The 21051-nt window shown below is 32.8% G+C and overlaps 8 non-coding genes across 8 annotated transcripts; all 8 read right to left on the reverse strand.

Annotated features, from left to right (window-relative positions):
• Positions 1-1501: 1501 nt before the first annotated feature.
• On the reverse strand, positions 1502-1583 carry TRNAL-UAG (transfer RNA leucine (anticodon UAG)). The gene has a single exon. It is a non-coding gene; the product is annotated as a tRNA-Leu (tRNA).
• Positions 1584-4941: 3358 nt separating this feature from the next.
• Positions 4942-5023, reverse strand: TRNAL-UAG (transfer RNA leucine (anticodon UAG)). Its single transcript has one exon. It is a non-coding gene; the product is annotated as a tRNA-Leu (tRNA).
• A 3358-nt stretch (positions 5024-8381) lies between these two features.
• TRNAL-UAG (transfer RNA leucine (anticodon UAG)) lies at positions 8382-8463 on the reverse strand. Its single transcript has one exon. It is a non-coding gene; the product is annotated as a tRNA-Leu (tRNA).
• A 1649-nt stretch (positions 8464-10112) lies between these two features.
• TRNAL-UAG (transfer RNA leucine (anticodon UAG)) lies at positions 10113-10194 on the reverse strand. The gene has a single exon. It is a non-coding gene; the product is annotated as a tRNA-Leu (tRNA).
• A 1650-nt stretch (positions 10195-11844) lies between these two features.
• Positions 11845-11926, reverse strand: TRNAL-UAG (transfer RNA leucine (anticodon UAG)). Its single transcript has one exon. It is a non-coding gene; the product is annotated as a tRNA-Leu (tRNA).
• A 3356-nt stretch (positions 11927-15282) lies between these two features.
• TRNAL-UAG (transfer RNA leucine (anticodon UAG)) lies at positions 15283-15364 on the reverse strand. Its single transcript has one exon. It is a non-coding gene; the product is annotated as a tRNA-Leu (tRNA).
• A 1649-nt stretch (positions 15365-17013) lies between these two features.
• TRNAL-UAG (transfer RNA leucine (anticodon UAG)) lies at positions 17014-17095 on the reverse strand. Its single transcript has one exon. It is a non-coding gene; the product is annotated as a tRNA-Leu (tRNA).
• A 3356-nt stretch (positions 17096-20451) lies between these two features.
• Positions 20452-20533, reverse strand: TRNAL-UAG (transfer RNA leucine (anticodon UAG)). Its single transcript has one exon. It is a non-coding gene; the product is annotated as a tRNA-Leu (tRNA).
• Between the last annotated feature and the right edge of the window lie 518 nt (positions 20534-21051).

Genomic DNA, 21051 nt, shown 5'->3' on the forward strand with positions numbered 1-21051 from the left:
TTCAATGAAAGGTAAAAACATCCATGTTTTACTTGGTAATAATGATGAGAACTGATTTTTTAATTTTCTCATTTACTTTTTGTTTGTTTTAACTGACATATTCAAAAATTGAGATGCTTGCTAGATGCATAATGTAGATCGCAGAGATATTCAAAGCCACTTTTTGAGAGCAACAATACATTTTAGATAGTTCTAAAAAAAGTTTGAGAAAACTATTAAAACCATGATAACTTGTTTTGAGCTACTGCATGTGACAGCTTATGGTGTGCTTCCACTATCCAAATTTAGCTTCTTTTATACCTTATCTACTTTAGGAAAGCACTTTGATATATATCACTGGATCTTCTCCTTGGAGAATAAATATGGCAGCAGTGGAATTTGATTCCAGCAGCTTGAATAGCTCTGTCATCCTACAACCTGCTTAACACTTTAAAATATTTTAGCTCTCATATCTGGAATGTCATTCAAAACTTTACCCAAAGTCAGGAAAAGCTGAGATAAAATGCAAAAGAAGCCAGGTACATTTAACAAGTAATGATTATATTTGTCTTCAAATTTCCTTCATTTAGTGCAACTGATGTATCCAAATAACTTTTAAGTATTATTCAAATGCCTAAAATAGACAGCTGTGAGATTAAAATCCAGAGAGATAGGAAAGATAGAGAAATCGGAATATAAATCCATCAATTTATACCAATGAGTCACGTTGCCAACATTTCCATCTCTAATTGTATGATAAGACCACTCAGTAATTAAATATTAGTTATGATATTACTTCTAATTAATTCATGCCAACTTAATTTTGGCTCATCTTTACTCTTAGCAGATAAAATTTTTAAAACCTTTGGGAAGTCTCTTGTAACAATGATGAACTGTTGAGTAGCTATAGGAATCTTCCACCAACCAACTTCAGCTGGGTAATATCCTATCTAATGGAAAAAAAGAATCACTTTGCCATCAATAACTGCACTACTCTTTGTATAATAAAGATGGCAGTAGTGAGATTTGCACCCACGCCTCCGAAGAGACTGGAGCCTTAATCCAGCGCTTTAGACTGCTCGGCCATGCTACCACATGTGCATGTTGTTAGGGTAGCTCACAGATCTAGAACATCAAAATTAAAGGGTTTTTTGTTTTAAAGTATTAATTGAAAAGATGTCAGCAAAGGTTAAAAGAAAGTTCATTATTAAACATAAATCCGATGAGAAATTCAGATTTTTTATTGAATTGCATTTTGTTTATTTTCATTGAAATAACAAAAGAAATTGAGATGCATGAAGTAATAAAATATTTTATTACTGATAGGGCACATAATTACTTCATGCAAAATTAAAATTTGAATATCTTTATTGTTAGCAGATATCATTATTTTAAAGGTTTGAGAAGATTGTTGCAACTATGATGAACTGTTGGGAACTTGGTGGCTAATGCAGGGTACTATCACCAACCTTTTTCAGTTGGTTAATATCTGATCAAAAATCAATTCTTTGGAAAATAAGATTGGCAGCAGTGGGATTTGAACCCACGCCTCCGAAGAGACTGGAGCCTAAATCCAGCGCCTTAGACCGCTCGGCCATGCTACCACTGGCACACATGGAGTTCTTATCTCACAGATCTTTCATATAATTAAGATTGCTGCAAATTAAATGTTTAATTTTGTTTTAAAGCGACACTTGGAAAGAAGTGTCATGTTAAAAGTCTATGAAATGAAAAACAATTCGCTAATACAAGATTTCAATGAAAGGTAAAAACATCCATGTTTCACTTGGTAATAATGATGAGAACTGATTTTTTAATTTTCTCAGTTACTTTTTGTTTGTTTTAACTGACATATTCAAAAATTGAGATGCTTGCTAGATGCATAATGTAGATCGCAGAGATATTCAAAGCCACTTTTTGAGAGCAACAATACATTTTAGATAGTTCTAAAAAAAGTTTGAGAAAACTATTAAAACCATGATAACTTGTTTTGAGCTACTGCATGTGACAGCTTATGGTGTGCTTCCACTAACCAAATTTAGCTTCTTTTATACCTTATCTACTTTAGGAAAGCACTTTGATATATATCACTGGATCTTCTCCTTGGAGAATAAATATGGCAGCAGTGGGATTTGATTCCAGCAGCTTGAATAGCTCTGTCATCCTACAACCTGCTTAACACTTTAAAATATTTTAGCTCTCATATCTGGAATGTCATTCAAAACTTTACCCAAATTCAGGAAAAGCAGAGATAAAATGCAAAAGAAGCCAGGTACATTTAACAAGTAATGATTATATTTGTCTTCAAATTTCCTTCATTTAGTGCAACTGATGTATCCAAATAACTTTTAAATATTATTCAAATGCCTAAAATAGACAGCTGTGAGATTAAAATCCAGAGAGATAGGAAAGATAGAGAAATCGGAATATAAATCCATCAATTTATACCAATGAGTCACGTTGCCAACATTTCCATCTCTAATTGTATGATAAGACCACTCAGTAATTAAATATTAGTTATGATATTACTTCTAATTAATTCATGCCAACTTAATTTTGGCTCATCTTTACTCTTAGCAGATAACATTTTTAAAACGTTTGGGAAGTCTCTTGTAACAATGATGAACTGTTGAGTAGCTATAGGAATCTTCCACCAACCAACTTCAGCTGGGTAACATCCTATCTAATGGAAAAAAAGAATCACTTTGCCATCAATAACTGCACTACTCTTTGTATAATAAAGATGGCAGTAGTGAGATTTGCACCCACGCCTCCGAAGAGACTGGAGCCTTAATCCAGCGCTTTAGACTGCTCGGCCATGCTACCACATGTGCATGTTGTTAGGGTAACTCACAGATCTAGAACATCAAAATTAAAGGGTTTTTTGTTTTAAAGTATTAATTTAAAAGATGTCAGCAAAGGTTAAAAGAAAGTTCATTATTAAACATAAATCCGATGAGAAATTCAGATTTTTTATTGAATTGCATTTTGTTTATTTTCATTGAAATAACAAAAGAAATTGAGATGCATGAAGTAATAAAATATTTTATTACTGATAGGGCACATAATTACTTCATGCAAAATTAAAATTTGAATATCTTTATTGTTAGCAGATATCATTATTTTAAAGGTTTGAGAAGACTGTTGCAACTATGATGAACTGTTGGGAACTTGGTGGCTAATGCAGGGTACTATCACCAACCTTTTTCAGTTGGTTAATATCTGATCAAAAATCAATTCTTTGGAAAATAAGATTGGCAGCAGTGGGAGTTGAACCTAAATCCAGCGCCTTAGAACGCTCGGCCATGCTACCACTGGCACACATGGAGTTCTTATCTCACAGATCTTTCATATAATTAAGATTGCTGCAAATTAAATGTTTAATTTTGTTTTAAAGCGACACTAGGAAAGAAGTGTCATGTTAAAAGTCTATGAAATGATAAACAATTCGCTAATACAAGATTTCAATGAAAGGTAAAACATCCATGTTTTACTTGGTAATATTGATGAGAACTGATTTTTTAATTTTCTCAGTTACTTTTTGTTTGTTTTAACTGACATATTCAAAAATTGAGATGCTTGCTAGATGCATAATGTAGATCGCAGAGATATTCAAAGCCACTTTTTGAGAGCAACAATACAATTTAAATAGTTCTAAAAAAGGTTTGAGAAAACTATTAAAACCATGATAACTTGTTTTGAGCTACTGCATGTGACAGCTTATGGTGTGCTTCCATTAACCAAATTTAGCTTCTTTTATACCTTATCTACTTTAGGAAAGCACTTTGATATATATCACTGGATCTTCTCCTTGGAGAATAAATATGGCAGCAGTGGGATTTGATTCCAGCAGCTTGAATAGCTCTGTCATCCTACAACCTGCTGTACACTTTAAAATATTTTAACTCTCATATCTGGAATGTCATACAAAACTTTACCCAAAGTCAGGAAAAGCAGATATAAAATGTAAAAGAAGCCAGGTACATTTAACAAGTAATGATTATATTTGTCTTCAGATTTCCTTCATTTAGTGCAACTGATGTATCCAAATAACTTTGAAGTACTATTCAAATGCCTAACATAGACAGCTGTGAGATTAAAATCCAGAAAGATAGGAAAGATAGAGAAATTGGAATATAAATCCATCAATTTATACCAATGAATCACGTTGCCAACATATCCATCTCTAATTGTATGATAAGACCACTCAGTAATTAAATATTAGTTATGATATTGCTTCTAATTACTTCATGCCAACTTAATTTTGACTCATCTTTACTCTTAGCAGATAAAATTTTTAAAACGTTTGGGAAGTCTCTTGTAACAATGATGAACTGTTGAGTAGCTATAGGAATCTTCCACCAACCAACTTCAGTTGGGTAATATCCTATCTAATGGAAAAAAAGAATCATTTTGCCATCAATAACTGCCCTACTCTTTGTATAATAAAGATGGCAGTAGTGAGATTTTCACCCACACCTCCAAAGAGACTGGAGCCTTAATCCAGCGCCTTAGACTGCTCGGCCATGCTACCACATGTGCATGTTGTTAGGGTAACTCACAGATCTAGAACATCAAAATAAAAGGGTATTTTTGTTTTAAAGTATTAATTGAAAAGATGTCAGCAAAAGTTAAAAGAAAGTTCATTATTAAACAAAAATCCGATGAGAAATTCAGATTTTTTATAGAATTGCATTTTGTTTATTTTCATTGAAATAACAAAAGAAATTGAGATGCATGAAGTAATAAAATATTAGTTCTGATAGGGCACATAATTACTTCATGCAAAATTAAAATTTGAATATCTTTATTGTTAGCAGATATCATTATTTTAAAGGTTTGAATAGACTGTTGCAACTATGATGAACTGTTGGGACCTTGGTGGCTAATGCAGGGTACTATCACCAACCTTTTTCAGTTGGTTAATATCTGATCAAAAATCAATTCTTTGGAAAATAAGATTGGCAGCAGTGGGATTTGAACCCACGCCTCCGAAGAGACTGGAGCCTAAATCCAGCGCCTTAGACCGCTCAGCCATGCTACCACTGGCACACATGCAGTTCTTATCTCACAGATCTTTCATATAATTAAGATTGCTGCAAATTAAATGTTTAATTTTGTTTTAAAGCGACACTTGGAAAGAAGTGTCATGTTAAAAGTCTATGAAATGAAAAACAATTCGCTATTACAAGATTTCAATGAAAGGTAAACACATCCATGTTTCACTTGGTAATAATGATGAGAACTGATTTTTTAATTTTCTCAGTTACTTTTTGTTTGTTTTAACTGACATATTCAAAAATTGAGATGCTTGCTAGATGCATAATGTAGATCGCAGAGATATTCAAAGCCACTTTTTGAGAGCAACAATACATTTTAGATAGTTCTAAAAAAAGTTTGAGAAAACTATTAAAACCATGATAACTTGTTTTGAGCTACTGCATGTGACAGCTTATGGTGTGCTTCCACCAACCAAATTTAGCTTCTTTTATACCTTATCTTCTTTAGGAATAAATTTTGATATATATCACTGGATCTTCTCCTTGGAGAATAAATATGGCAGCAGTGGGATTTGATTCCAGCAGCTTGAATAGCTCTGTCATCCTACAACCTGCTGTACACTTTAAAATATTTTAACTCTCATATCTGGAATGTCATTCAAAACTTTACCCAAAGTCAGGAAAAGCAGAGATAAAATGTAAAAGAAGCCAGGTACATTTAACAAGTAATGATTATATTTGTTTTCAGATTTCCTTCATTTAGTGCAACTGATGTATCCAAATAACTTTGAAGTACTATTCAAATGCCTAAGATAGACAGCTGTGAGATTAAAATCCAGAAAGATAGGAAAGATAGAGAAATCGGAATATAAATCCATCAATTTATACCAATGAGTCACGTTGCCAACATTTCCATCTCTAATTTTATGATAAGACCACTCAGTAATTAAATATTAGTTATGATATTACTTCTAATTACTTCATGCCAACTTAATTTTGGCTCATCTTTACTCTTAGCAGATAACTTTTTTAAAACGTTTTGGAAGTCTCTTGTAACAATGATGAATTGTTGAGTAGCTATAGGAATCTTCCACCAACCAACTTCAGCTGGGTAATATCCTATCTAATGGAAAAAAAGAATCACTTTGCCATCAATAACTGCCCTACTCTTTGTATAATAAAGATGGCAGTAGTGAGATTTGCACCCACGCCTCCAAAGAGACTGGAGCCTTAATCCAGCGCCTTAGACTGCTCGGCCATGCTGCCACATGTGCATGTTGTTAGGTTAGCTCACAGATCTAGAACATCAAAATTAAAGGGTTTTTTTGTTTTAAAGTATTAATTGAAAAGATGTCAGCAAAGGTTAAAAGAAAGTTCATTATTAAACATAAATCCGATGAGAAATTCAGATTTTTTATTGAATTGCATTTTGTTTATTTTCATTGAAATAACAAAAGAAATTGAGATGCATGAAGTAATAAAATATTAGTTCTGATAGGGCACATAATTACTTCATGCAACATTAAAATTTGAATATCTTTATTGTTAGCAGATATCATTATTTTAAAGGTTTGAGAAGACTGTTGCAACTATGATGAACTGTTGGGAACTTGGTGGCTAATGCAGTGTACTATCACCAACCTTTTTCAGTTGGTTAATATCTGATCAAAAATCAATTCTTTGGAAAATAAGATTGGCAGCAGTGGGATTTGAACCTAAATCCATCACCTTAGAATGCTCGGCCATGCTACCACTGGCACACATGGAGTTCTTATCTCACAGATCTTTCATATAATTAAGATTGCTGCAAATTAAATGTTTAATTTTGTTTTAAAGCGACACTTGGAAAGAAGTGTCATGTTAAAAGTCTATGAAATGATAAACAATTCGCTAATACAAGATTTCAATGAAAGGTAAAAACATCCATGTTTTACTTGGTAATATTGATGAGAACTGATTTTTTAATTTTCTCAGTTACTTTTTGTTTGTTTTAACTGACATATTCAAAAATTGAGATGCTTGCTAGATGCATAATGTAGATCGCAGAGATATTCAAAGCCACTTTTTGAGAGCAACAAGACAATTTAAATAGTTCTAAAAAAGGTTTGAGAAAACTATTAAAACCATGATAACTTGTTTTGAGCTACTGCATGTGACAGCTTATGGTGTGCTTCCATTAACCAAATTTAGCTTCTTTTATACCTTATCTACTTTAGGAAAGCACTTTGATATATATCACTGGATCTTCTCCTTGGAGAATAAATATGGCAGCAGTGGGATTTGATTCCAGCAGCTTGAATAGCTCTGTCATCCTACAACCTGCTGTACACTTTAAAATATTTTAACTCTCATATCTGGAATGTCATACAAAACTTTACCCAAAGTCAGGAAAAGCAGAGATAAAATGTAAAAGAAGCCAGGTACATTTAACAAGTAATGATTATATTTGTCTTCAGATTTCCTTCATTTAGAGCAACTGATGTATCCAAATAACTTTGAAGTACTATTCAAATGCCTAAGATAGACAGCTGTGAGATTAAAATCCAGAAAGATAGGAAAGATAGAGAAATTGGAATATAAATCCATCAATTTATACCAATGAATCACGTTGCCAACATTTCCATCTCTAATTGTATGATAAAACCACTCAGTAATTAAATATTAGTTATGATATTGCTTCTAATTACTTCATGCCAACTTAATTTTGACTCATCTTTACTCTTAGCAGATAAAATTTTTAAAACGTTTGGGAAGTCTCTTGTAACAATGATGAACTGTTGAGTAGCTATAGGAATCTTCCACCAACCAACTTCAGTTGGGTAATATCCTATCTAATGGAAAAAAAGAATCACTTTGCCATCAATAACTGCCCTACTCTTTGTATAATAAAGATGGCAGTAGTGAGATTTTCACCCACACCTCCAAAGAGACTGGAGCCTTAATCCAGCGCCTTAGACTGCTCGGCCATGCTACCACATGTGCATGTTGTTAGGGTAACTCACAGATCTAGAACATCAAAATAAAAGGGTATTTTTGTTTTAAAGTATTAATTGAAAAGATGTCAGCAAAAGTTAAAAGAAAGTTCATTATTAAACTTAAATCCGATGAGAAATTCAGATTTTTTATAGAATTGCATTTTGTTTATTTTCATTGAAATAACAAAAGAAATTGAGATGCATGAAGTAATAAAATATTAGTTCTGATAGGGCACATAATTACTTCATGCAAAATTAAAATTTGAATATCTTTATTGTTAGCAGATATCATTATTTTAAAGGTTTGAATAGACTGTTGCAACTATGATGAACTGTTGGGAACTTGGTGGCTAATGCAGGGTACTATCACCAACCTTTTTCAGTTGGTTAATATCTGATCAAAAATCAATTCTTTGGAAAATAAGATAGGCAGCAGTGGGATTTGAACCCACGCCTCCGAAGAGACTGGAGCCTAAATACAGCGCCTTAGACCGCTCGGCCATGCTACCACTGGCACACATGGAGTTCTTATCTCACAGATCTTTCATATAATTAAGATCGCTGCAAATTAAATGTTTAATTTTGTTTTAAAGCGACACTTGGAAAGAAGTGTCATGTTAAAAGTCTATGAAATGAAAAACAATTCGCTAATACAAGATTTCAATGAAAGGTAAAAACATCCATGTTTTACTTGGTAATATTGATGAGAACTGATTTTTTAATTTTCTCAGTTACTTTTGTTTGTTTTAACTGACATATTCAAAAATTGAGATGCTTGCTAGATGCATAATGTAGATCGCAGAGATATTCAAAGCCACTTTTTGAGAGCAACAATACATTTTAGATAGTTCTAAAAAAGGTTTGAGAAAACTATTAAAACCATGATAACTTGTTTTGAGCTACTGCATGTGACAGCTTATGGTGTGCTTCCACCAACCAAATTTAGCTTCTTTTATACCTTATCTTCTTTAGGAATAAATTTTGATATATATCACTGGATCTTCTCCTTGGAGAATAAATATGGCAGCAGTGGGATTTGATTCCAGCAGCTTGAATAGCTCTGTCATCCTACAACCTGCTGTACACTTTAAAATATTTTAACTCTCATATCTGGAATGTCATTCAAAACTTTACCCAAAGTCAGGAAAAGCAGAGATAAAATGTAAAAGAAGCCAGGTACATTTAACAAGTAATGATTATATTTGTTTTCAGATTTCCTTCATTTAGTGCAACTGATGTATCCAAATAACTTTGAAGTACTATTCAAATGCCTAAAATAGACAGCTGTGAGATTAAAATCCAGAAAGATAGGAAAGATAGAGAAATCGGAATATAAATCCATCAATTTATACCAATGAGTCACGTTGCCAACATTTCCATCTCTAATTGTATGATAAGACCACTCAGTAATTAAATATTAGTTATGATATTACTTCTAATTACTTCATGCCAACTTAATTTTGGCTCATCTTTACTCTTAGCAGATAAAATTTTTAAAACGTTTGGGAAGTCTCTTGTAACAATGATGAACTGTTGAGTAGCTATAGGAATCTTCCACCAACCAACTTCAGCTGGGTAATATCCTATCTAATGGAAAAAAAGAATCACTTTGCCATCAATAACTGCCCTACTCTTTGTATAATAAAGATGGCAGTAGTGAGATTTGCACCCACGCCTCCAAAGAGACTGGAGCCTTAATCCAGCGCCTTAGACTGCTCGGCCATGCTGCCACATGTGCATGTTGTTAGGTTAGCTCACAGATCTAGAACATCAAAATTAAAGGGTTTTTTTGTTTTAAAGTATTAATTGAAAAGATGTCAGCAAAGGTTAAAAGAAAGTTCATTATTAAACATAAATCCGATGAGAAATTCAGATTTTTTATTGAATTGCATTTTGTTTATTTTCATTGAAATAACAAAAGAAATTGAGATGCATGAAGTAATAAAATATTAGTTCTGATAGGGCACATAATTACTTCATGCATCATTAAAATTTGAATATCTTTATTGTTAGCAGATATCATTATTTTAAAGGTTTGAGAAGACTGTTGCAACTATGATGAACTGTTGGGAACTTGGTGGCTAATGCAGGGTACTATCACCAACCTTTTTCAGTTGGTTAATATCTGATCAAAAATCAATTCTTTGGAAAATAAGATTGGCAGCAGTGGGATTTGAACCCACACCTCCGAAGAGACTGGAGCCTAAATCCAGCGTCTTAGACTGCTCGGCCATGCTACCACTGGCACACATGGAGTTCTTATCTCACAGATCTTTCATATAATTAAGATTGCTGCAAATTAAATGTTTAATTTAGTTTTAAAGCGACACTTGGAAAGAAGTGTCATGTTAAAAGTCTATGAAATGAAAAACAATTCGCTAATACAAGATTTCAATGAAAGGTAAAAACATCCATGTTTTACTTGGTAATATTGATGAGAACTGATTTTTTAATTTTCTCAGTTACTTTTTGTTTGTTTTAACTGACATATTCAAAAATTGAGATGCTTGCTAGATGCATAATGTAGATCGCAGAGATATTCAAAGCCACTTTTTGAGAGCAACAATACATTTTAGATAGTTCTAAAAAAAGTTTGAGAAAACTATTAAAACCATGATAACTTGTTTTGAGCTACTGCATGTGACAGCTTATGGTGTGCTTCCACTAACCAAATTTAGCTTCTTTTATACCTTATCAACTTTAGGAAAGCACTTTGATATATATCACTGGATCTTCTCCTTGGAGAATAAATATGGCAGCAGTGGGATTTGATTCCAGCAGCTTGAATAGCTCTGTCATCCTACAACCTGCTTAACACATTAAAATATTTTAGCTCTCATATCTGGAATGTCATTCAAAACTTTACTCAAAGTCAGGAAAAGCTGAGATAAAATGCAAAAGAAGCCAGGTACATTTAACAAGTAATGATTATATTTGTCTTCAAATTTCCTTCATTTAGTGCAACTGATGTATCCAAATAACTTTTAAGTATTATTCAAATGCCTAAAATAGACAGCTGTGAGATTAAAATCCAGAGAGATAGGAAAGATAGAGAAATCGGAATATAAATCCATCAATTTATAACAATGAGTCACGTTGCCAACATTTCCATCTCTAATTGTATGATAAGACCACTCAGTAATTAAATATTAGTAATTATATTACTTCTAATTAATTCATGCCAACTTAATTTTGGCTCATCTTTACTCTTAGCAGATAACATTTTTAAAACGTTTGGGAAGTCTCTTGTAACAATGATGAACTGTTGAGTAGCTATAGGAATCTTCCACCAACCAACTTCAGTTGGGTAATATCCTATCTAATGGAAAAAAAGAATCATTTTGCCATCAATAACTGCCCTACTCTTTGTATAATAAAGATGGCAGTAGTGAGATTTTCACCCACACCTCCAAAGAGACTGGAGCCTTAATCCAGCGCCTTAGACTGCTCGGCCATGCTACCACATGTGCATGTTGTTAGGGTAACTCACAGATCTAGAACATCAAAATAAAAGGGTATTTTTGTTTTAAAGTATTAATTGAAAAGATGTCAGCAAAAGTTAAAAGAAAGTTCATTATCAAACAAAAATCCGATGATAAATTCAGATTTTTTATAGAATTGCATTTTGTTTATTTTCATTGAAATAACAAAAGAAATTGAGATGCATGAAGTAATAAAATATTAGTTCTGATAGGGCACATAATTACTTCATGCAAAATTAAAATTTGAATATCTTTATTGTTAGCAGATATCATTATTTTAAAGGTTTGAATAGACTGTTGCAACTATGATGAACTGTTGGGAACTTGGTGGCTAATGCAGGGTACTATCACCAACCTTTTTCAGTTGGTTAATATCTGATCAAAAATCAATTCTTTGGAAAATAAGATTGGCAGCAGTGGGATTTGAACCCACGCCTCCGAAGAGACTGGAGCCTAAATCCAGCACCTTAGACCGCTCAGCCATGCTACCACTGGCACACATGGAGTTCTTATCTCACAGATCTTTCATATAATTAAGATTGCTGCAAATTAAATGTTTAATTTTGTTTTAAAGCGACACTTGGAAAGAAGTGTCATGTTAAAAGTCTATGAAATGGAAAACAATTCGCTAATACAAGATTTCAATGAAAGGTAAACACATCCATGTTTCACTTGGTAATAATGATGAGAACTGATTTTTTAATTTTCTCAGTTACTTTTTGTTTGTTTTAACTGACATATTCAAAAATTGAGATGCTTGCTAGATGCATAATGTAGATCGCAGAGATATTAAAAGCCACTTTTTGAGAGCAACAATACATTTTAGATAGTTCTAAAAAAAGTTTGAGAAAACTATTAAAACCATGATAACTTGTTTTGAGCTACTGCATGTGACAGCTTATGGTGTGCTTCCACCAACCAAATTTAGCTTCTTTTATACCTTATCTTCTTTAGGAATAAATTTTGATATATATCACTGGATCTTCTCCTTGGAGAATAAATATGGCAGCAGTGGGATTTGATTCCAGCAGCTTGAATAGCTCTGTCATCCTACAACCTGCTGTACACTTTAAAATATTTTAACTCTCATATCTGGAATGTCATTCAAAACTTTACCCAAAGTCAGGAAAAGCAGAGATAAAATGTAAAAGAAGCCAGGTACATTTAACAAGTAATGATTATATTTGTTTTCAGATTTCCTTCATTTAGTGCAACTGATGTATCCAAATAACTTTGAAGTACTATTCAAATGCCTAAGATAGACAGCTGTGAGATTAAAATCCAGAAAGATAGGAAAGATAGAGAAATCGGAATATAAATCTATCAATTTATACCAATGAGTCACGTTGCCAACATTTCCATCTCTAATTGTATGATAAGACCACTCAGTAATTAAATATTAGTTATGATATTACTTCTAATTACTTCATGCCAACTTAATTTTGGCTCATCTTTACTCTTAGCAGATAACTTTTTTAAAACGTTTTGGAAGTCTCTTGTAACAATGATGAACTGTTGAGTAGCTATAGGAATCTTCCACCAACCAACTTCAGCTGGGTAATATCCTATCTAATGGAAAAAAAGAATCACTTTGCCATCAATAACTGCCCTACTCTTTGTATAATAAAGATGGCAGTAGTGAGATTTGCACCCACGCCTCCAAAGAGACTGGAGCCTTAATCCAGCGCCTTAGACTGCTCGGCCATGCTGCCACATGTGCATGTTGTTAGGTTAGCTCACAGATCTAGAACATCAAAATTAAAGGGTTTTTTTGTTTTAAAGTATTAATTGAAAAGATGTCAGCAAAGGTTAAAAGAAAGTTCATTATTAAACATAAATCCGATGAGAAATTCAGATTTTTTATTGAATTGCATTTTGTTTATTTTCATTGAAATAACAAAAGAAATTGAGATGCATGAAGTAATAAAATATTAGTTCTGATAGGGCACATAATTACTTCATGCAACATTAAAATTTGAATATCTTTATTGTTAGCAGATATCATTATTTTAAAGGTTTGAGAAGACTGTTGCAACTATGATGAACTGTTGGGAACTTGGTGGCTAATGCAGTGTACTATCACCAACCTTTTTCAGTTGGTTAATATCTGATCAAAAATCAATTCTTTGGAAAATAAGATTGGCAGCAGTGGGATTTGAACCTAAATCCATCACCTTAGAACGCTCGGCCATGCTACCACTGGCACACATGGAGTTCTTATCTCACAGATCTTTCATATAATTAAGATTGCTGCAAATTAAATGTTTAATTTTGTTTTAAAGCGACACTTGGAAAGAAGTGTCATGTTAAAAGTCTATGAAATGATAAACAATTCGCTAATACAAGATTTCAATGAAAGGTAAAACATCCATGTTTTACTTGGTAATATTGATGAGAACTGATTTTTTAATTTTCTCAGTTACTTTTTGTTTGTTTTAACTGACATATTCAAAAATTGAGATGCTTGCTAGATGCATAATGTAGATCGCAGAGATATTCAAAGCCACTTTTTGAGAGCAACAAGACAATTTAAATAGTTCTAAAAAAGGTTTGAGAAAACTATTAAAACCATGATAACTTGTTTTGAGCTACTGCATGTGACAGCTTATGGTGTGCTTCCATTAACCAAATTTAGCTTCTTTTATACCTTATCTACTTTAGGAAAGCACTTTGATATATATCACTGGATCTTCTCCTTGGAGAATAAATATGGCAGCAGTGGGATTTGATTCCAGCAGCTTGAATAGCTCTGTCATCCTACAACCTGCTGTACACTTTAAAATATTTTAACTCTCATATCTGGAATGTCATACAAAACTTTACCCAAAGTCAGGAAAAGCAGAGATAAAATGTAAAAGAAGCCAGGTACATTTAACAAGTAATGATTATATTTGTCTTCAGATTTCCTTCATTTAGAGCAACTGATGTATCCAAATAACTTTGAAGTACTATTCAAATGCCTAAAATAGACAGCTGTGAGATTAAAATCCAGAAAGATAGGAAAGATAGAGAAATTGGAATATAAATCCATCAATTTATACCAATGAATCACGTTGCCAACATTTCCATCTCTAATTGTATGATAAAACCACTCAGTAATTAAATATTAGTTATGATATTGCTTCTAATTACTTCATGCCAACTTAATTTTGACTCATCTTTACTCTTAGCAGATAAAATTTTTAAAACGTTTGGGAAGTCTCTTGTAACAATGATGAACTGTTGAGTAGCTATAGGAATCTTCCACCAACCAACTTCAGTTGGGTAATATCCTATCTAATGGAATAAAGAATCACTTTGCCATCAATAACTGCCCTACTCTTTGTATAATAAAGATGGCAGTAGTGAGATTTTCACCCACACCTCCAAAGAGACTGGAGCCTTAATCCAGCGCCTTAGACTGCTCGGCCATGCTACCACATGTGCATGTTGTTAGGGTAACTCACAGATCTAGAACATCAAAATAAAAGGGTATTTTTGTTTTAAAGTATTAATTGAAAAGATGTCAGCAAAAGTTAAAAGAAAGTTCATTATTAAACTTAAATCCGATGAGAAATTCAGATTTTTTATAGAATTGCATTTTGTTTATTTTCATTGAAATAACAAAAGAAATTGAGATGCATGAAGTAATAAAATATTAGTTCTGATAGGGCACATAATTACTTCATGCAAAATTAAAATTTGAATATCTTTATTGTTAGCAGATATCATTATTTTAAAGGTTTGAATAGACTGTTGCAACTATGATGAACTGTTGGGAACTTGGTGGCTAATGCAGGGTACTATCACCAACCTTTTTCAGTTGGTTAATATCTGATCAAAAATCAATTCTTTGGAAAATAAGATAGGCAGCAGTGGGATTTGAACCCACGCCTCCGAAGAGACTGGAGCCTAAATCCAGCGCCTTAGACCGCTCGGCCATGCTACCACTGGCACACATGGAGTTCTTATCTCACAGATCTTTCATATAATTAAGATCGCTGCAAATTAAATGTTTAATTTTGTTTTAAAGCGACACTTGGAAAGAAGTGTCATGTTAAAAGTCTATGAAATGAAAAACAATTCGCTAATACAAGATTTCAATGAAAGGTAAAAACATCCATGTTTTACTTGGTAATATTGATGAGAACTGATTTTTTAATTTTCTCAGTTACTTTTGTTTGTTTTAACTGACATATTCAAAAATTGAGATGCTTGCTAGATGCATAATGTAGATCGCAGAGATATTCAAAGCCACTTTTTGAGAGCAACAATACATTTTAGATAGTTCTAAAAAAGGTTTGAGAAAACTATTAAAACCATGATAACTTGTTTTGAGCTACTGCATGTGACAGCTTATGGTGTGCTTCCACCAACCAAATTTAGCTTCTTTTATACCTTATCTTCTTTAGGAATAAATTTTGATATATATCACTGGATCTTCTCCTTGGAGAATAAATATGGCAGCAGTGGGATTTGATTCCAGCAGCTTGAATAGCTCTGTCATCCTACAACCTGCTGTACACTTTAAAATATTTTAACTCTCATATCTGGAATGTCATTCAAAACTTTACCCAAAGTCAGGAAAAGCAGAGATAAAATGTAAAAGAAGCCAGGTACATTTAACAAGTAATGATTATATTTGTTTTCAGATTTCCTTCATTTAGTGCAACTGATGTATCCAAATAACTTTGAAGTACTATTCAAATGCCTAAAATAGACAGCTGTGAGATTAAAATCCAGAAAGATAGGAAAGATAGAGAAATCGGAATATAAATCCATCAATTTATACCAATGAGTCACGTTGCCAACATTTCCATCTCTAATTGTATGATAAGACCACTCAGTAATTAAATATTAGTTATGATATTACTTCTAATTACTTCATGCCAACTTAATTTTGGCTCATCTTTACTCTTAGCAGATAAAATTTTTAGAACGTTTGGGAAGTCTCTTGTAACAATGATGAACTGTTGAGTAGCTATAGGAATCTTCCACCAACCAACTTCAGCTGGGTAATATCCTATCTAATGGAAAAAAAGAATCACTTTGCCATCAATAACTGCCCTACTCTTTGTATAATAAAGATGGCAGTAGTGAGATTTGCACCCACGCCTCCAAAGAGACTGGAGCCTTAATCCAGCGCCTTAGACTGCTCGGCCATGCTGCCACATGTGCATGTTTTTAGGGTAACTCACAGATCTAGAACATCAAAATAAAAGGGTTTTTTTGTTTTAAAGTATTAATTGAAAAGATGTCAGCAAAAGTTAAAAGAAAGTTCATTATTAAACATAAATCCGATGAGAAATTCAGATTTTTTATAGAATTGCATTTTGTTTATTTTCATTGAAATAACAAAAGAAATTGAGATGCATGAAGTAATAAAATATTAGTTCTGATAGGGCACATAATTACTTCATGCAAAATTAAAATTTGAATATCTTTATTGTTAGCAGATATCATTATTTTAAAGGTTTGAATAGACTGTTGCAACTATGATGAACTGTTGGGAACTTGGTGGCTAATGCAGGGTACTATCACCAACCTTTTCCAGTTGGTTAATATCTGATCAAAAATCAATTCTTTGGAAAATAAGATTGGCAGCAGTGGGATTTGAACCCACGCCTCCGAAGAGACTGTAGCCTAAATCCAGCGCCTTAGACCGCTCGGCCATGCTACCACTGGCACACATGGAGTTCTTGTCTCACAGATCTTTCATATAATTAAGATTGCTGCAAATTAAATGTTTAATTTAGTTTTAAGCGACACTTGGAAAGAAGTGTCATGTTAAAAGTCTATGAAATGATAAACATTTCGCTAATACAAGATTTCAATGAAAGGTAAAAACATCCATGTTTTACTTGGTAATATTGATGAGAACTGATTTTTTAATTTTCTCAGTTACTTTTTGTTTGTTTTAACTGACATATTCAAAAATTGAGATGCTTGCTAGATGCATAATGTAGATCGCAGAGATATTCAAAGCCACTTTTTGAGAGCAACAATACATTTTAGATAGTTCTAAAAAAGGTTTGAGAAAACTATTAAAACCATGATAACTTGTATTGAGCTACTGCATGTGACAGCTTATGGTGTGCTTCCACCAACCAAATTTAGCTTCTTTTATACCTTATCTTCTTTAGGAATAAATTTTGATATATATCTCTGGATCTTCTCCTTGGAGAATAAATATGGCAGCAGTGGGATTTGATTCCAGCAGCTTGAATAGCTCTGTCATCCTACAACCTGCTGTACACTTTAAAATATTTTAACTCTCATATCTGGAATGTCATTCAAAACTTTACCCAAAGTCAGGAAAAGCAGAGATAAAATGTAAAAGAAGCCAGGTACATTTAACAAGTAATGATTATATTTGTCTTCAGATTTCCTTCATTTAGTGCAACTGATGTATCCAAATAACTTTGAAGTACTATTCAAATGCCTAAGATAGACAGCTGTGAGATTAAAATCCAGAAAGATAGGAAAGATAGAGAAATCGGAATATAAATCCATCAATTTATACCAATGAGTCACGTTGCCAACATTTCCATCTCTAATTGTATGATAAGACCACTCAGTAATTAAATATTAGTTATGATATTACTTCTAATTACTTCATGCCAACTTAATTTTGGCTCATCTTTACTCTTAGCAGATAACATTTTTAAAACGTTTGGGAAGTCTCTTGTAACAATGATGAACTGTTGAGTAGCTATAGGAATCTTCCACCAACCAACTTCAGCTTGGTAATATCCTATCTAATGGAAAAAAAGAATCACTTTGCCATCAATAACTGCCCTACTCTTTGTATAATAAAGATGGCAGTAGTGAGATTTGCACCCACGCCTCCGAAGAGACTGGAGCCTTAATCCAGCGCTTTAGACTGCTCGGCCATGCTACCACATGTGCATGTTGTTAGGGTAGCTCACAGATCTAGAACATCAAAATTAAAGGGTTTTTTGTTTTAAAGTATTAATTGAAAAGATGTCAGCAAAGGTTAAAAGAAAGTTCATTATTAAACATAAATCCGATGAGAAATTCAGATTTTTTATTGAATTGCATTTTGTTTATTTTCATTGAAATAACAAAAGAAATTGAGATGCATGAAGTAATAAAATATTTTATTACTGATAGGGCACATAATTACTTCATGCAAAATTAAAATTTGAATATCTTTATTGTTAGCAGATATCATTATTTTAAAGGTTTGAGAAGACTGTTGCAACTATGATGAACTGGTGGGAACTTGGTGGCTAATGCAGGGTACTATCACCAACCTTTTTCAGTTGGTTAATATCTGATCAAAAATCAATTCTTTGGAAAATAAGATTGGCAGCAGTGGGATTTGAACCTAAATCCAGCGCCTTAGAATGCTCGGCCATGCTACCACTGGCACACATGGAGTTCTTATCTCACAGATCTTTCATATAATTAAGATTGCTGCAAATTAAATGTTTAATTTTGTTTTAAAGCGACACTTGGAAAGAAGTGTCATGTTAAAAGTCTATGAAATGATAAACAATTCGCTAATACAAGATTTCAATGAAAGGTAAAAAATCCATGTTTTACTTGGTAATATTGATGAGAACTGATTTTTTAATTTTCTCAGTTACTTTTTGTTTGTTTTAACTGACATATTCAAAAATTGAGATGCTTGCTAGATGCATAATGTAGATCGCAGAGATATTCAAAGCCACTTTTTGAGAGCAACAATACAATTTAAATAGTTCTAAAAAAGGTTTGAGAAAACTATTAAAACCATGATAACTTGTTTTGAGCTACTGCATGTGACAGCTTATGGTGTGCTTCCATTAACCAAATTTAGCTTCTTTTATACCTTATCTACTTGAGGAAAGCACTTTGATATATATCACTGGATCTTCTCCTTGGAGAATAAATATGGCAGCAGTGGGATTTGATTCCAGCAGCTTGAATAGCTCTGTCATCCTACAACCTGCTGTACACTTTAAAATATTTTAAACTCTCATATCTGGAATGTCATACAAAACTTTACCCAAAGTCAGGAAAAGCAGAGATAAAATGTAAAAGAAGCCAGGTACATTTAACAAGTAATGATTATATTTGTCTTCAGATTTCCTTCATTTAGTGCAACTGATGTATCCAAAATAACTTTGAAGTACTATTCAAATGCCTAAGATAGACAGCTGTGAGATTAAAATCCAAAAAGATAGGAAAGATAGAGAAATTGGAATATAAATCCATCAATTTATACCAATGAATCACGTTGCCAACATTTCCATCTCTAATTGTATAAGACCACTCAGTAATTAAATATTAGTTATGATATTGCTTCTAATTACTTCATGGTAACTTAATTTTGAATCATCTTTACTCTTAGCAGATAAAATTTATAAAACGTTTGGGAAGTCTCTTGTAACAATGATGAACTGTTGAGTAGCTATAGGAATCTTCCACCAACCAACTTCAGTTGGGTAATATCCTATCTAATGGAAAAAAAGAATCACTTTGCCATCAATAACTGCCCTACTCTTTGTATAATAAAGATGGCAGTAGTGAGATTTGCACCCACACCTCCAAAGAGACTGGAGCCTTAATCCAGCGCCTTAGACTGCTCAGCCATGCTACCACATGTGCATGTTGTTAGGGTAACTCACAGATCTAGAACATCAAAATAAAAGGGTTTTTTTGTTTTAAAGTATTAATTGAAAAGATGTCAGCAAAAGTTAAAAGAAAGTTCATTATTAAACATAAATCCGATGAGAAATTCAGATTTTTTATAGAATTGCATTTTGTTTATTTTCATTGAAATAACAAAAGAAATTGAGATGCATGAAGTAATAAAATATTAGTTCTGATAGGGCACATAATTACTTCATGCAAAATTAAAATTTGAATATCTTTATTGTTAGCAGATATCATTATTTTAAAGGTTTGAATAGACTGTTGCAACTATGATGAACTGTTGGGAACTTGGTGGCTAATGCAGGGTACTATCACCAACCTTTTTCAGTTGGTTAATATCTGATCAAAAATCAATTCTTTGGAAAATAAGATTGGCAGCAGTGGGATTTGAACCCACGCCTCCGAAGAGACTGGAGCCTAAATCCAGCGCCTTAGACCGCTCGGCCATGCTACCACTGGCACACATGGAGTTCTTATCTCACAGATCTTTCATATAATTAAGATCGCTGCAAATTAAATGTTTAATTTTGTTTTAAAGTGACACTTGGAAAGAAGTGTCATGTTAAAAGTCTATGAAATGAAAAACAATTCGCTAATACAAGATTTCAATGAAAGGTAAAAACATCCATGTTTTACTTGGTAATATTGATGAGAACTGATTTTTTAATTTTCTCAGTTACTTTTGTTTGTTTTAACTGACATATTCAAAAATTGAGATGCTTGCTAGATGCATAATGTAGATCGCAGAGATATTCAAAGCCACTTTTTGAGAGCAACAATACATTTTAGATAGTTCTAAAAAAAGTTTGAGAAAACTATTAAAACGATGATAACTTGTTTTGAGCTACTGCATGTGACAGCTTATGGTGTGCTTCCACTAACCAAATTTAGCTTCTTTTATACCTTATCTACTTTAGGAAAGCACTTTGATATATATCACTGGATCTTCTCCTTGGAGAATAAATATGGCAG

The sequence above is a fragment of the Taudactylus pleione genome, unplaced genomic scaffold (genome assembly GCF_031769625.1).
Source record: "Taudactylus pleione unplaced genomic scaffold, aTauple2 ptg000016l, whole genome shotgun sequence".
Lineage (NCBI taxonomy): Eukaryota > Metazoa > Chordata > Amphibia > Anura > Myobatrachidae > Taudactylus > Taudactylus pleione.